General features: G+C 40.2%; 1 protein-coding gene across 2 annotated transcripts in view; it reads right to left on the reverse strand.

Moving 5' to 3' along the window:
• The window catches only part of RAP1A (RAP1A, member of RAS oncogene family), a 119,583-nt gene extending 108,520 nt beyond the window's left edge, over nucleotides 1-11,063 (reverse strand). The window contains exon 1 of one of the 2 annotated variants that reach the window (XM_006895720.1): nucleotides 10,871-11,063. The gene's annotated coding sequence lies outside the window, so the exon portion shown is untranslated. Of the gene's footprint in view, nucleotides 1-866; nucleotides 960-10,870 lie in introns of those variants that run through there. The other variant, XM_006895721.1, reaches the window with a different exon arrangement.
• Between the last annotated feature and the right edge of the window lie 5,782 nt (nucleotides 11,064-16,845).

The following is a 16,845-nucleotide window of genomic DNA, read 5'->3' on the forward strand; positions in this document are numbered from 1 at the left end:
AGGGAGAAAAGTGCAACAATGAATGAATGGAAATCCAAAATCTCTGTAAATGTTCATTAAAATTATTAAAATTTTAAAAAATGTGAACTGGGGAGGTAGGGAGGAAAATGTGCAATAATGAATAAAAATCCAACTTTTCTGTAAACTCTTGTTAAAATAAAAACAAGAAACCAACAACGTACCTGATTTGATAAAATACTTATGTGCTAAGTAGTCTTATATATTCTCTTAAAATATCTCTGCAAGCTTTTGATGGAGGTATTATTCTTTTAAAGATGAGAAAGTCAAGATTCAGAGACATAAATCATCTATTTAGTTGTCTCTAAGCATGTATTTAGCAAGCAGCATAACAGACTAGAATGCAGGTTACCTAACTCCCAGAGTTACTGCTCTAACCCTTCATTTTCTTTTCTTGAATGTTACTGAGTCATGTGTTGAAGCTCCTCATCTCTCTAAAATAATTTACATTCACATAGTATTTCTACTTACTGGATCCTACAAAATAAACTTTCTCCTGTTCATCATTTTAGTAAAAGGGTAACACTAAAATTGTATTCCATTCCAATTAAAAAAACAAACCAACCACAAGGCCTTGGGAGGAAAAAAATGCTTATAATGTGCACAGTTTCACTCAAATTAACTTTTTAAAGTTTTCAAACTACAACTTACGTCTCTCTTATCCCAGAGATTACTTTTACCTAAACCATTTATCAAAGAAACTCATTCTGATAACATTTTTTGAAGATGACTGCAAACTACTAATTGTGGACTGTGATGGTCTGTAGATTATTGGTATTATAAGGATTTTGTGATTACCACCAAAGAACTTAACAGATATCAAATTGGCAAAGATTTTAAAAACTGACCTACTCAATGCCATTGAAGGTGCAGTGAGACACACACTCTTATACACAGGTAACCACCCTCTGATCCAGTTATCCCACTTCTGGGAATCTATCCTAAAGAAAGAAGAAAAACAAAACAAATACAGAGATACAATCAAAGATAAACATCTAAGAATGTTTGCTTTAGTGTTATTTATAGTAGTACTATTATAAGACTCAATCTGAAAGTCTCACACTAAGAAACCAACATTTTGTTAAGAGACCAAAACAATACATATAAAATATAACTTCAATTTTATAAAAACAAAAAAAGCCTCTGTTCATTCTAGGAAAGACATGAAAAAATATACATTAAAATGTTAGTACTGCAGTAACTATCTCTGGGTAGTAGGGCTACGGGTAATTTTCTTCTGTACAGTTGGTTAATTTCTGAAATGTGCCACAGTGGAGTATGACTTATTTTAAGCAATGGAGGGAAGAAATTTAAGCAGTTACAACCACTTATTATATGAGGCAGAAAATATTTTGCAGTATAAAGGAAACATCAAGCTTACTGTTTCTAGCTTCTTTTACTTTTATATTTACTTCTAGATTTTGCATAAAGAAAGTCATTCAAACCTCACAGTATTCATGATGCTACACAAGGGTCACTATCTAAAAGTTAGCCTCAGTTAAAGACAATGTTATACATGTATTTTGCTAAGTAATGACTGCGGTCTTAAATGTTTCTGAACAGCCAACTAAGATGCACCTATCCCCACAGGTTTCTCTCCAACCAGAGCAAAGAAGAGTAGGGTGGATGGTAATGACGATACAGGGATACACTAACAGGTATATTTTAAAGATACTGTAGATGTGGTTCAAGAAAAATGCAAAAATACAATAAAAAGAGTCACATAGGGTGGTGTGTTGTTGTTTGTTTTCTTTTTTCATTTTCTGTTACATAATAAAAATATTTAAAAAAATGATCAGGTTTACTGGTCTACTAGATTTTAGTGGGACCCCAAAACCTTGGGCCTTAGACATCCTTTAATTCATTCCAGGAAATCAACCTTAAACAAAACAAGACCTGTAAAGTGAAGAGTATTATTCAGTACAACCAACTGTATGACACTAAAATGGAAGCACAGCCCCAAAACAAAGCTCAGATGTTAGGAGGATGAACGGAAACAAGTGAATGGAGGGAGAGCCTAGGACGAGCGCTGCTACACTGAGGGACTGTGATGAAAGTCAAAAAAGAAAGGATGTAAACTGTTGAGTGAAATATCAATCTCTGTAAATTTATATTCAAACTACAATTTTAAAATGTTTAAAATAATTAAAACAATTTAAAGTTAATCTAACAATTTAAAAAATGTTTAAAAGTTAGTCAAAGCTTCAACAGCGCTTTCAATGTAAGTGCAGGTGATACATACAGCCCAGACCATGATCGCTGAACCTTATTTTCCCTGCTTCTAAAGAAAAGCTTCAATAGGAAGCATCAGATGGTCATTTTCTAGGTAAAATCAATGTGAATATTTACAATTTAGTCAGTTGTTCATCAGCAATTTCTGTCATTTTCTAACACTTTTTTAGAAATAATGGCAACTATAGTTTTCTAGTTGTTTTAGATTAAGAATTGCTTATGCGAGTATCAGTTTAAGATTTTTAAAACTAAGTTGTTTTTATACACACATCCCCCAACCAACCCTCACCCCACCCCACAATATAAATTTCAACTGCTAAAATAAGTTAGCGGTTTCTTGTTTAATGTTCTATAACACAGCCAGCCTGTCTAGAACAGAATGATCCTATTTATAGATTAATATAAAAATATCAGAGAAAATACAGTGAATGAATTTACTCTGGATTACACATCTGACAGATTTGAAGTGCTCAGACTGCAGTAAGAAAGAATTTCCTACTACAAAGTTACAGTATTATAAACAACATTTGGGACTGGTCCAAAGAAAGAGTTTTAAGTAATACTTTGTTTCTCTTACTATAAAGACAGGTTAACTACAGTCCTATTCTGAGCAAACTTTTTACAGCCAAAATAGTTACAATATAGTACTTTATAAAGCCATGAATAAATTTTATATTTGTGAGGTATATACTTATCAATTTAAAAGTAAGACACTTTAAGTTTTAATTTGACAGAATCTATATCAGGTACATGTTATTGTTATTTTTATGTACCATGGAATCAGAACCAACTCACAGCTGACCCTCTAGTAGGTTTTCAGAGGTTGTAAATGGGAAGAGAATGCTCATCTTTTTCCTATGAAACAGCTGGTGGATTTGAACTGCAGCTTTGCAGTTGGCAATGCAACTCCTTATCACTAAGTCACCAGAACTCTAAATGTAAATATAACTGAAACCAAACACTGGAATATGTATTTAATTTGTAATTTGGTTAATTTTATCCAGTGCTAAATTTAGTTGGTTCTGACTCAAGGAACCTTATAAAACAAAGCAGAACTGTTCCATATGGTTACTAAACGATAATATTTACCGAAGAGACTGCCACATCTTTAATTTTTCTATTACTTAGTTTAAAGCATTCCCTATCAATGTGAACTAAGCTAAGTAGGCTATCATAGCATACACTGGGAAATTAGTGATTAAAAAGGAAACTTTTTTCCTAGATTTACTCATACTAAATGTATGTTAAAGCCTAAATAAGCATGTTACTATTGCTAATAAAGGGGGAGGGGGGTGTTAAAGTCACTTATTTGTTTAATGGCTGAAGTTGGTGTCATAGAATATATTTAAGCTTCTATATACATACCACGTACTTCTGAAAATTATATTAAAATAGGATTATTTTTAGACCACTTAAAAAAGCACATTATTTCCTGCCTGAACTTTAATAACCACACGATTTCTTTTTTTCATTGAGGGTGTATGTGTATGTACTTTCTATCTTGATAAAGCCTTATTTTTAAGCAGAAATAAGAGCATGGCATAGATCTATGTTGATCAGAACATCATGATAACAAAGAAAGCTTATAGGTTTACTACTCATCCAGAATGTTAAATCTCAAACAACTGCACTCTTAGCCAGTCATTTTTATGCCAAGGGCACAGAGACAAAGGGTGTGATCACTACCCTGAAAAATGCAGTAGTAATTCTGTATATGAAAGATTTTTTTGAAAAGCACACACAGACTTATGCTTGTGAGCTCAAAGCTCATGCAAAACCAGAAAAACAAAAAAATAAGTGCTTTTATCTGTTTCAGTAGCATATTAAAGCTTAAACAAGTTTATCTCTAATATTTCCTTAAAAATGTGAATTTAGTATTAAGTCATATAATAATACAAGGCATCAAAATGACTGGAAAATACTTTGAAGCATGCCATAACATTTTTTTTAAAACTGATGAGAAGAAATGAACATCGTTGCTGTTCCCAAGTGCCTTGGGGTCAGCTCTGACTCAACAGTACCTCTAACTATTAAAAAAAGGAAATACTGCTTTGTCCCCGTACCATCCTGACAACTCAAACCTATGGCTGTGGCCATGATGTCAATCCATTCCACTGAGGGTCTTCATCCTTATAAGTGGTAAGGAACTGCATTGCCAACTCGTAGACACGTGGTTCAAACTGACCAGCTACTCCGTGGGTGAAAAACGGTCAATCTTATCCAGTGTGATTAATGCTTTTGACAACACCCTTCATCGCCCTCCACATTAGCCAACTTGGCAAAAGGACAACAAGAGTACAGAAGAACCACCACCACAACACAAACATGTGTTTTACCAGTTCTTTTTCTTGAACTTCTAAAATCAAAGGATTTTATATTTGGGAATTTAGAGGTTATCTGAGTGAACTTTTGCTGGGTCCCTATCACATGACAGATATAATGTGAGGTGCTTTCATGTTCAACCCATTCACTGCTCCCTGCTCATACTAAAATCAAGTCATCTAGATTTCAGAACCAAAAACAAAGATAAGCTTTCACCATGGTAACTGTTCAAAAGGTTTGGTAGCATCCATCCTCTTCCGAAAACTAAACAAAATTTCAAAGATGCAATGCTGATTTCATTTAATAGTGACAACAGGTCTTGTACTGAATAACAATTAAAAAAATACAGCCATTTATAAAGAACTGAGATTCTTAACCATGAGTTGCAAAAATAATTTCTTGTAAAAAAAATCCCTCAAGATGATGCCATCCAAGTCTTAAGATTCTAAAGACATCAGGTATAAACATGTATTAAACGAATTACAAACACCATTTAAAAATGTCTTGGGGGGTGGGGGAGGGAATACCAGTAAGAAAAGCTAGCTGCCTGCCTGAATTACTTATTATATATATAAAAATATTATGAGCCATGTATTAACAAAGATCTGGGTTTAACAAACTTTAGCAAGATCTAGTAACTACTATATTAGATTTCAAATTAAAAGGGAATGTAAAACTCCCTGAGGGCAAACCCCTTGCTTTATTCCTGTTTCCCCACAATTAGCACCCTGTTTTAAGTGTTAAAGAGACATGGGCTAACACACCAACTGTACATGTGAGATACTGTAAAAGTTCATCTAACAATAAAAAAGTTAATCCAACAATCTAAAATACTTTTATTAGAATGCAAATTTAAGTGTAAAATAATAGGCAAGTAAAAACAACAAAAATAAGGGAAATGAATGCACACCCCTGGTTATTGCTGCTTTGTTCACAAACTGGAAATAGAACTGGAAACAACCTAAGTGCCCATCAACAAATGAATGGATAGAGCAGCTCTGGTCTAGTCACACAATGGAATAATATGCTGCACTGAAAAACCAAGAACTCATGAAATATACAAAATGGGAGTCCGTAGAGAATATTATGCTGAATGACATTATCTCAGTCACAAAAGGACAAATATTGCATCGTGCCACTGTTGTAAAATGCAACTGACCTCGGGGTTGAGGGGAGACTGAGAAAGAGGGAATAAATAATGCTTACTGCATTGAAACAGATGAGGGAGAGAACTGTTTAAAAAAGATATATGATTAGGTATTATGACAGGAGTCCAGAGCGAGGGTGCACAGTAGAGTGGCCTTGGGGGAAGGGATTGTGTAACAATGAAAGAACTTTTATTTTTCAAAGAGAAGAGTGAATTGGGGGGAGGGGTGGGTAGGGAGAAAATTGCAACAATGAATGGAAACAGAAAGTCTCTGTAAATGTTCATTAAATTAATAATAATTTAAAAAATGGGAAGTGAGATTACCATGAAACATACGCTTAACAATTTTGACTATCACTTTAACTGGAACAATCTACTCTTTGAAAGCAATTCAGATATAACATGTTGTTGTCATGTGCCTTCAATGACCCTATAAACAAAAGCTCTGGACCTTGCCCTATCCCGAACCAATCACACTATCTCTCACACACAGTGCCCCCCCCCCCCCGGCCACAGTCACTGGATCAATCCATCTCATCCAAAATCTTTCTCCGCTGCACTGACCTTTTACAAGCATGATGTCCTTTTCCAAGGACAGTCCCTTCTGGTAAAATGCCCAAAATATGTGCGATGGAGTTTCAAAATCTTTGCCTCCCAAGAAGCAACCTGATTTCAACCTCAAACTAACTGCTATTGAATCAAAACTAATAGCTAACTCTTTATTGAGTTTTCAAAGCTGTAAATAGCAAATGCTGGTTTGTGCACAGGAGCGTATGTGTATATGAGAGAGGAGAGAGATCTTTCTCCCTTGGAGCAGCTTGGTCTTCAGGTTAGCAGTGCAACTCCCTAATGATTATACTACCAGAGCTCCCCTAACAAGAAAGTGAGCATATTCATATACTTTGATTCAGTAGTCCCATTTCTGGAAATCAATCCAAAGGGAATACTCCTAAAAAAAGAAAATGGTACAAACATAAAAGCTCATTTCATCCTTATTTTAAAAGATAGAGGAGCCAAAAACTACCTACAGGCCAACAGCACAAGATCGGCTATTTTGTAAGCATGGAACAGTATTAAAAATGAAGATTACTGATCACTTATTTGCTTTTCTGCTTCTACTCTTTTTCCAATCCCAAAATGATCTTCCACACAGCAGCTATTTCCACAAACTTAAACCAGGGCAAGTCTCTTCTGCTCAAAACCCTGCTTTGGCTTCTTGTTGAACATAAAAGTTAAAGTTCTTATCAATGTCCCAGTCTTTCCCCGTAACCTCTTTCACTCATTTACTGTTCTCTTGTGTACTGTCCTCCCAGTGTAGCTGTTTTTCAAAAGGACCAAGGAAATCCAGGTGTCATATATCTACATCCTCTATGCTGATAACCTTTCTCCCCCCAAAGTGTATATAACCTCACTTCCTTCAGGTTTCTGCTCCAGTCTCAGGTCTTCTAACTATCCTTGCCTGTCACTGTTCCTTGCTACCTTCTCACCCTACTTATTACTTAATAAACATCCCGTTATGGTTTGTTCCTCCTGATTACAATAAATACTCTTGGTACCAGCACCCAGGAAATCAAAAGATGAATTGCACTGGGAAAGTCTGATGTCAGGGGCTTCTCTAGAGTACTGAAGAGCAATGACGTCAGTCTGGAGACTAAGGTGAGCCTGATTCAGGCCACAGTCTTTGCAATTACTTGCTACGCATCAGAAAGCTGGGCAATAACTAGGGATGATAGAGAACTGATGCTTTGGAGCTGTGGTGCTAGAGAGAAGTATTGAGTATACCATGGACTGCTAGAACAGTTTCATCCTGGAGAGGATGAAACCAGGCTGCTCTTTAGAGGCAAGGATTCTGAGGCTTTGTCTGACATACTTTGGGCCAGTCCTTGGAGAGGAAAGTCGTGCTTGGAATGGTGGAAAGACAAGAGACAAAGGCCCTCGATGAGGATGAGATTAATTGATTCCATCTCTGGGGTAATAAGGATAAGTGTGTCAGAGACAATAAAGTTGGCACAGGATAGTGCAGGCTTCAGGGCTATTATACATAGGGTTGCTATAAGTCACAAGCAACTTTACAGCACCTAATAACAACATAACAAAACTCAACCTCATTGCCATCAAGCCGATTCCAGTTCACAATGACCCTCTACTGGATTTCTGAGGCTATAAATCTTAGAAGGGGAAAGACCGCCCACCTTTCTCTTTCAGACTACCCATCTCTCCCTTTCACAGTAGTAGGTGGTAGATTCAAACAGCTGGCATTTTTGTTAGTGGCACAACACACTATGGACTACATCATCAGAGTTCTTTTTATTCATATAATAAGCATTCAATAAGTACTTGTAAGATTAATATTAGATGGTGATACAGGAATTATTAACCTCATGAAAATCATGTGTATGATGAAGCAGCTTGGAAAAGAATAGGAAAAACAGGTTGATCTGTAAACATTGTACAGTGCTGACCGTAGTGCTATGAAATAGTTTATATAATTTATACAATCCCAAAGTCAGTCATGATTGATTTTAAGCCGTCAAAAGTGACTAGAACAATCTTATTTTACATGTAAGCCACCAGTATGTTAGTTTAAAACTGACTGGTAATAATAATAACTCTTTCCCCATACATTTGTAATAACAATCATTCTTAAATCTTATTCCCAAAGACCTAAAGTTTAGTCTATAAGTATAGACAATGCCATTTCTGAAGCCCATTTTTTAACTGAACAAAGGCTTTTGAACAGTTATAAACTGGCACAGAATTATACACAGAAATTCCAGTTTAATTTTAAAACAGCCATCTATGATTGGCTTCAGAGAGTCCCTGAAAATGAATACAAAACTCTGTGCATATACATCTATTTCTTTTCTCCAGGGGAGAGAGATTGTATTATCACACTGTCAAAGATGTTAGGAGTCTAAAAAAAGGTTACAAATTACTACTTTGTGCACTGAAAGTGGAAGACAATATGCTATATAAACTAACAAAAAGGCTAAAGTTTAGATATTACACAGACATAGCTTTACCACTTTAAGGACTACCATGCACCTGTTTTTTGTTGTTTTGTTTTGTTTTGTTTTGTTTTGTTTTTAAACAGAAAGACAACTGATCTTTGAAAACCAAGAGAACAGGGGAAAGCGCGAACGCAGTCCCCCACTACCACAAATTATGCAGTCGAGTTTCCCACATTTGGGGAAATCGCAGGGGTCAGCACATCCGGAGTGCAATGGATAAGCCTCGCCCTGGGAAAACCACCTTTGTGATCATGGTATCTCCCCTGCCAGGTAAGTATCATGCACCTGTTTTAAACCATGGTATCTTCAACTGCCTCATAAGAACGTGAAATTTGGGTAACGAATAAGGAAGACTAGAACAGATGCATTTTAATTAAGATGGCTGGTAAAAAATTATGAAAGTAACCTGGACTACAAGAAGAATGGCCAACTTTGTCTTGGTAAAAGTACAGTCAGACAGCTCCTTAGAAGGGAGGGCAGCAAGACACTGTCTCATGTACTTTACAGACTAGTCCCTGAAGAAATAATACTTGTTTGATAAAGTGAAAAAATGAAGACCTTCAATGTGATTAAAGGATACAATGGCTCCAACAACAGGCTCAACAATGGCAATGACTATGAGGATGGCACAGGTCAGGGCAGCGTTGCAGTTTGTTGTAAATGGGTGCTTTGAGCTGGAACTGACTCAACGGCCTCCCCAGCAACAACAGACACATCTCTGTAATTACATTCATTCAGCAAATACCTAATATCTACCACATGGTAAGCACTGTAAGATCCTCAGTACCTTATCCCTTAACCATATTTTAAACCTCCTCAAGCCTTACTGTTGTCCAGTCGGAAATGTGTCAAAACTGACCCTCCAATGGGATTTTAGAGGTGGAGGAGACTGTCTTTCTCCTGCGGAGCAGCTGGTAGACTGGACTGGCAGGGAAGCATCACCCTGAGGAGAGCAACGCAACCCTCTACCCGGTAGGCCACCAGGGCTCTCACATTTTAAAGTAAAAGCCAATTCAAAATGCTGAGGAAACATGACCACATTCACTGAACCATCAGATTTAAAAAGAGTTATCAAGCAACACAAATATAATTTCAAAATAAATAAAGTGGAAAGCATAAGAGAGACAGAACAGAGCCTATGGCCTAACTTAGGGCTTATGTCAAAACATGGCAGGTATCAATTGCATCAAAAGAAAAGAAAAACTACACATTCGCAAACCCGCCCCCACACATTCTGACAGGAAACCCAAAGAAAGTTTCCAAATCCTGTTTCCAGCGGCACCTCTCCTCGGAGAAGGCCCTTCAGTTAGCCTGTGAAGGTACCAGCCCCACACTGAACCTAAAGAGCTGATGATACTGTATTCTTATCGTTAACAAAAGGGGTGGGTGGTAAAATCATCATCTACCATCCAGGAAGCGGAATACAGTGGCCACCTGTATGCTTGTGGCCCATTAACCTCCCGCCCTGGTACATTTCATGTCTTACAATCTCCTCCCTCCAAAGCAATGATAAAACGGATCTTCCCTCCCAAAATGAAATTTCAACCCTGCTTCTTTCCCTTAAGAGACCAGAGGTTCTCAGCCCTGTGAAGGAATCCTATTTTTTTTAATCACAAGTGTCTTCCCCTCTTGTTCTTCTTCCCACAGCCATAAATCACACAATTCAGCTGAAGACACTGTCCATAACTTCCTGAGTGACACTCCTAACCAGCCCCAGTTCGAAGGGAAATAAGCATTCCACTGTGACCTCTTCACTAACAAAATTCAGGGAAGGAGCAGAAACCTAAGAAAAGCAGAGCTGGAAAGGCAAACACATGGTTTTACTACACGGGAGAAAGAGGGCGGGAAAGGGCTGGGGGTATCCGGGGGGTGTAGAGGTGTCAGTACCATCCACCCAGGAAATAAAGGACACGGAGAAGGAAAGGAAGACCCTGAAACCGGACAGAAGTGACCACCACGGAGAGGGCAGCGCGCAGGTCGACCCGCACATCGCGAGCAGGAAGGGCAGAAAATGCTCCCAACCTCCGACTCCCTCGGCGCGCATCTCCCAAAGGGAGAACGGGGTTTTAAGGAAGACCTGACCCTAGTGTGGGGATATGCAAGGAGAGGAGAAAAGGCAGCGATGTGCAGCCCTCTCCACCTCGCGGGCAGACAGGGGCGAGGACACTGTGTCCGAGATGGTGAGGGAAATGGGCTCGTGCCATGACACCTCGGGGAGTTGGAGGGTGGGGGACACAATGTCCTCTTTCTCTCCCACACCCGGCCCGAGCCCCTCCCGTCCGTCTCCCGCAGGCCCAGTCACAGTCGGCCGGCTCGGTCCGCGGGCGTGGTTGACTCTGGCCCCGGCGGCGGCGGCCCGGCCTTCCCGAGACCCGGCCCCTCCCGCCAGCCAGGCCCCCGGGCCACCGCCCCGGACACCGAGGGAACGCGGGGGAGGAAAGGAGAAGCCAGACGACTGACCGGCAACCATTAGTCGCCTTAGCCCCGGCCCGGCCGACCCGCGCGCCCCCCGCTCCCTCCGGGGCCGGCTCGAGCTCCCCGCCCCTCACTCACCCCCCCAGTCCAGCGCCTCCTCCACCACCTCCTCCTCCTCCTCCCTCCTCTCGGCCGCGGCTCCTACTCCGGATTTGCGCGGCGACGGCGGCGGCAGAGGCGGCCTCGGGAGCGGCGGCGGTGCGCCTCCAGAACGCGCACGCACGCAGCACGCAAGCCCCGCCCCCTCAGTTCCGCCCCGCCCCTCTGAGTTGGCGTCGGCGACGATTCGGCCCCGCCCCTCCTACGGGGTTCCGGAGCCCGCTTAAAGGAGCCGCTCAGCAAAGGGATGAGAAGGGCGGGGAGAGATGAGGGAGGCTAGTGGAGAGTCGCGACTTCGCCCAGAGCCAGGTGGGACTGAGGAAATAAAGCGGGAAATGAAATCAGAAGATCGAGGAATACGAAAATTCTGAACTAGAGCTTTGCCGGAAACAGCCGTTCAGCAAATACTAATTGAGCACCTATTATATACCAGACATTTATTGCTCCAAGTGCAGGGAATAAAATCATAAAACAAAAGCCCTGCCCTCGTGAAGTTTGCTTTCTAGTGGATTAGGGGAGATGAGACAGACAGTAAGAAAGTAAACAAAAACTTAACGTAACTCTATATTGTGAGAATAAAGCAAACGGAATGTGGTTGCCTATCATAATTATGAGATGAGACCTTTGAGCGGATGCATATGCGTGTGAGGAAGTACTGAGCCTGGAAAAAACCTTGGGTGGACTTTCCAGAGTATCAGCCGTAAACCAGAGGTGTCCAGGCTTGTACCAAGAACTGCAAAAGGCAATACAGCTCAGCAGAATAAGGCAGTCAGAAAAGCGTGATATTCGGTCCCAGAGAAGGTGCAAATGGACAGATCTTGCAGAACTTAATGGGTATCGTTAACAGCAACTGGGAAGCAATGGGAGAATGAGTAGGGAAGTGACTTTTTGATTCAGATTTTTTAAAGTTAATTTTGCTAATGAGTAGAAAAGAAATATTATTGTTGTTAATTGCTGTCGAGCTGACTCTGACTCATTGTGATCCTACTTGTAGCCATGCTAAGCGTCGTCAGGTCTTGCACCGTCTCCATGTTCTTCAGTATGTTTGAGCGCATTTTTGAAGCTAGTGAGTTCATCTCTCTCATTGTGGGTTTCCCTCATTTTCACGGACCCTCTGTTTTACCAAACGTGATGTCCTTTATTTAACAAAAGTCTTTTCTAATGACGTAATCAAATTAAGCAAAACAAAGTTTCACTGTTTTGCTTCTAAGTTGTCCTGTTTTGCTTCTAAGTTGTCCTTTGAGTTGGGTTTATTTCTTCTTTAGAATAAGACTGTGTTTTATTCCTTCTTTTGGCAGCCCATGTTTTATCAAGTGTACTTTGCCAACACCACTGTTTAGATGCATTGAATTCTTTTTTTTTTTTCACTTTATGCCAAGAAAGCACAAATTTTAGAAAAGCCATTAAAACTGTTGATCGCTGCTTGGATAAGGATGACTGGAGTGGAAAGGGTAAGAAGGGCATATTAATGTCCTTTTTTTAATTGAATGGATTTGGAGGCAAAGTATGTAAAGGAACAAAAAAAATATCGAGACAAATTCTTAAGTTCTGAATCTGAGTGACTAGGTTAACGGCAGTGCTGTTTAATGATGTAAAGAAGCACTCAATAAGGATTAACATTATGGCGAGGAAATCATGAGTTCTTTTTTGCAAGTGTTATATTTAAGATGTCTGTCACAGAAACAAAGGAACATTGGTGATGCAATGGTTAAAGTACTCAGCAGCTATCTGTCCTATAGTTTTATCTCACCAACTATGGGAGAAAGATGTGATAGTCTGCATTTGTAAAGATTACATTCTTGGAAGTCCCCAGGAGCAATTCTCCTATATCTTACAGGATCACTGTTAGTCAGAATTGAGACAGCTATTATAGAACCAAGGGGCATCAACAGTTGGTTATTTGAGGCACAAATTTAAGATTCATTAGCACATCAGTGCTTTCCAAACCTTAAAAAACAAGTTTTCACATTTATGCTTTTCAAATCTTTTTAAAAAAGAAAAAAAAATCCTGGCATTGATACTAACTTCTTATGATCCTACATGTGGCAGAGTAGAACTGTAGTCACAGTGTTGTCCACGGCTGATTTTTTTAGAGGTGGATTGCCAGACCTTTCTTCGGACGTACTGCCTATCTTTTCTCACCAGGGATGGAAGAGAAGGCCCTGGAGCTTAAAGGTTATTTCGAAGAGGAGAATGACATGCAAGTTAGGAGGAACTCCAGAAGTGGGAATAGTTTCTGGAAGAAGAGAGTAACCAGTCTTATTAACCACTGCTGAAATAAACAGAGACTGAGAGTTTTAACTCTGAATTTGGACTGATGAAAGTTGCTGATAATTTTGAGAAGAGCAGTTTCCGTGGAGTCATAGGGGAGAAAGAATTTATACAAGTATAAATACCTCTTAAAGAACTTTGCTGTGTAGGGAGGAGAAATGAGATGAAGCCTGAAAAGTACTAGAGAAACAAACCAAATCCAAACCATTGCCATTAAATCAATTCCAACTAATAGTGAGCCTCCACTGGGTTTCTGGGCTGTGAATATTTATGGGAAGAGATCGCCCATTTTTCTCTCTGGGAGCAGCTGGTGGATAAAGCAGTTATTATAAGATGGAAGATGTTTCCCCATGTTAGTAAGCTGGTATCATCCTTTCTTACTACTATCAGTGCAAAATCCTAGTGATCCTCCATGGAATTTTCCAGGCTCTCATTTGTAATGGGGAGAAAACGGCTGCCCTTCTACAGATCAGCTGGTGCATCATCCTTGAGTAAGAAGAAATTCATGTTGCAGTAGACAAGGGAAAGCTGGAGAAGGAGTGTCCTCAAGCAGATGAGCAGCAGGGGGACTTTGCACATTGGTGAAAGGCTTGATCTGGGGTGGGAGCAAAGGCAGTGTGTTCACACACAGTATTAGGAGAGAAGGAGTATATCGGTGCAGACGCAGATATATTTGGTGGTTACATGTTCAGGGCCATTGCAGAGCTAGTAGGGAAAGATGAAAACTGAAATCCAGCTCTTGCTCTGCTCATCAAGCTGTGTTCCTTGGTGGGGCCAAATCAGACCAGAGGAAGGGGGCTTTCCCACGTGGAGGAATAGTACTGGCCTTACTGGGCTTGTTGAAGTGGGTTTGTTCTGTGTGCTTTTCTTTACTCTGCGCAACAGCTGTGAGTGGGTAGGGGCTATTGGCTGTCTAAAAAAGTAGAGGAAGCTGAGGAATAATCCTCTTGAAGGGCAGAAGAGTGGCTGAACAAGTATAATGAAGAGTGCTGAAGATCTCCTTAAAATAATGAACACAAATATAAAAGCTCAGTAAGAGCTTTTTCGGCTTTTTTCGAGCTTTCGGCTCGAGGAGGCCTCGGTGCAACTTTCTTCGGTCGTCCCGCATCCGGGTTCATCCGACACCAGCCGCCTCCGCCATGCCGCCCAAGTTCGACCCCAACGAGATTAAAGTCGTGTACCTGAGGTGTACCGGTGGGGAAGTTGGTGCCACTTCCGCTCTGGCCCCCAAGATCGGCCCCCTGGGTCTGTCTCCAAAAAAGGTTGGTGATGACATTGCCAAGGCCACCGGTGACTGGAAGGGACTAAGGATTACAGTGAAACTGACGATTCAGAACAGACAGGCCCAGATTGAAGTGGTGCCTTCTGCCTCTGCCCTGATCATCAAAGCCCTAAAGGAACCACCCAGAGACAGAAAGAAGCAGAAAAATATTAAGCACAGTGGAAATATCACTTTTGATGAGATTGTTGGCATTGCCCGGCGGATGCGGCACCGGTCTTTAGCCAGAGAACTCTCTGGAACTATTAAAGAGATCCTGAGAACTGCCCAATCTGTGGGCTGCAATGTTGATGGCCGTCACCCTCATGACATCATAGAAGACATCAACAGTGGTGCTGTGGAATGCCCAGCTAGCTAAGGAACTACAGATGAAAATATTTCAATAAAGGATTATTTGTTAACAAAAAAAAAAAAAAGCTCAGTAAGAGCTTGAGATTTTTCTTCAGTCACATTCAAATGCTTGGTGGTAGAAAAAGAACTGACTTTGACCAACGCTAATTTTTTTTTCTCAAATGAAAGTCAATGAGAGGAGGAGAGGAATATAATGTAAGAGAGTGATTATAGTGATGGGCTTTGGAATCTAAAGTGGGAGGTAAAGGGGGACAAATGAAAAAAGTGGTGAGGTCAATAGCTTGGTAGGAATCACTGTGGGAAGAAATAGTTCAGAGGAAGTAATCAAATACAAGGGGGACTTTCCAAGCTCCAAGTATGTGGAAGGGTGAGTAAGGCGGTTAGGATAGAGAAAACTCAAATTTAAGGAACCTTTGGAGGAAAGGGATTCAGGCAGATACTGAAGAGCTCAGAAAACACTGAAGACCCTTGTCACTGTATATGTATGTATATGTCTAGGACAGGCTGGGGGACCAAATTGCTCACTCATCATCTTCAGGAAGCTGCAAATGCTTGAGAGAAATTGAGCTCAGGGAAGGTAAGACTGAGACTAGGGATTTTGGTAAAGGCTTGGGGAGAGACTACATGGTGTCTGCTTTTACCTGCCATTTCCTTTAACCATGGACAGTCAAGCATTTGTGGCAATGCCTTATCTTACCTGATGTTTGATAAAATGAAATAGCATCTTTCCTCCTAAATCCAGCTCCAATCTTCTTGCTTTCCTGTTTTCTGCTGATGGCCCTTCTTAGTCACTCAGTTGCCAAACCTCAGTCACCTTATTCCTTCTCCTTTCTCTCTCTAGTTAATCCTTAAAATGTAGTGACCTGTACTGTCTAACAGACCATTCTGCAGTGGTGGAATGGCCTTTATCTGCCTCGTTCAGTTACAGTGATCTCACATGGCAGTTGAGCACTTGAAATGTGACTAATAGGACAAAGAACTACAATTTAATTTTGTTTAATTTTAATTAATTTACATTGACCAGGGAATTTACTCTATGGAATTTTTTTCTTCACTTTTTTAATTGTGATTTTAACAAAAGTTTACAGAAAAGTTGGATTTTCATTCATTCATGGTGCATATTTTCTCTCTGCCCCATTCCCCAGTTCACTTAAAAAAAAAACCAAAAAACCATCATTGGTGTGTAATTTTCTTCCTCCCCATCCCCTCCCTCAGTCCACTTTGCTGTACACCTCTTATTCTGAAGTGTTGTCATACAAATAATGCCTAATCATATATTTCTTTTAAATAGTTCTTTCTTTCATCTCTTCCAATGCAGTGCTCATTATGGATCCCCTCTTTTCTTAGTTACCCTCCAACCCCCATCGCAGTCTTGTTTTATAACAGTGGTGTAAATGTATCTACATTCTGACACAAAACACTTCATTTTTTTGTTTATGAAAGGATCTCATGTAGCTGGGGGCATGTTATCCATCTTCCTACTGGATGCCTCTTCCTTCCATTCCCCCCCCCTTCTGTCTACTTCCATTGTCACTATCCTAGGTCAGGTTTTGATCTGTTATTAATAAGGTCACCATGAGTCAAAATCTACTCAAAAGCACCCAGCAACAACAATATGGATGTCTACTGTGGTCTCTTGT

Source organism: Elephantulus edwardii, unplaced genomic scaffold (genome assembly GCF_000299155.1).
Source record: "Elephantulus edwardii isolate Elephantulus edwardi_28Jun2011 unplaced genomic scaffold, EleEdw1.0 scaffold00174, whole genome shotgun sequence".
Classification (NCBI taxonomy): Eukaryota; Metazoa; Chordata; class Mammalia; order Macroscelidea; family Macroscelididae; genus Elephantulus; species Elephantulus edwardii.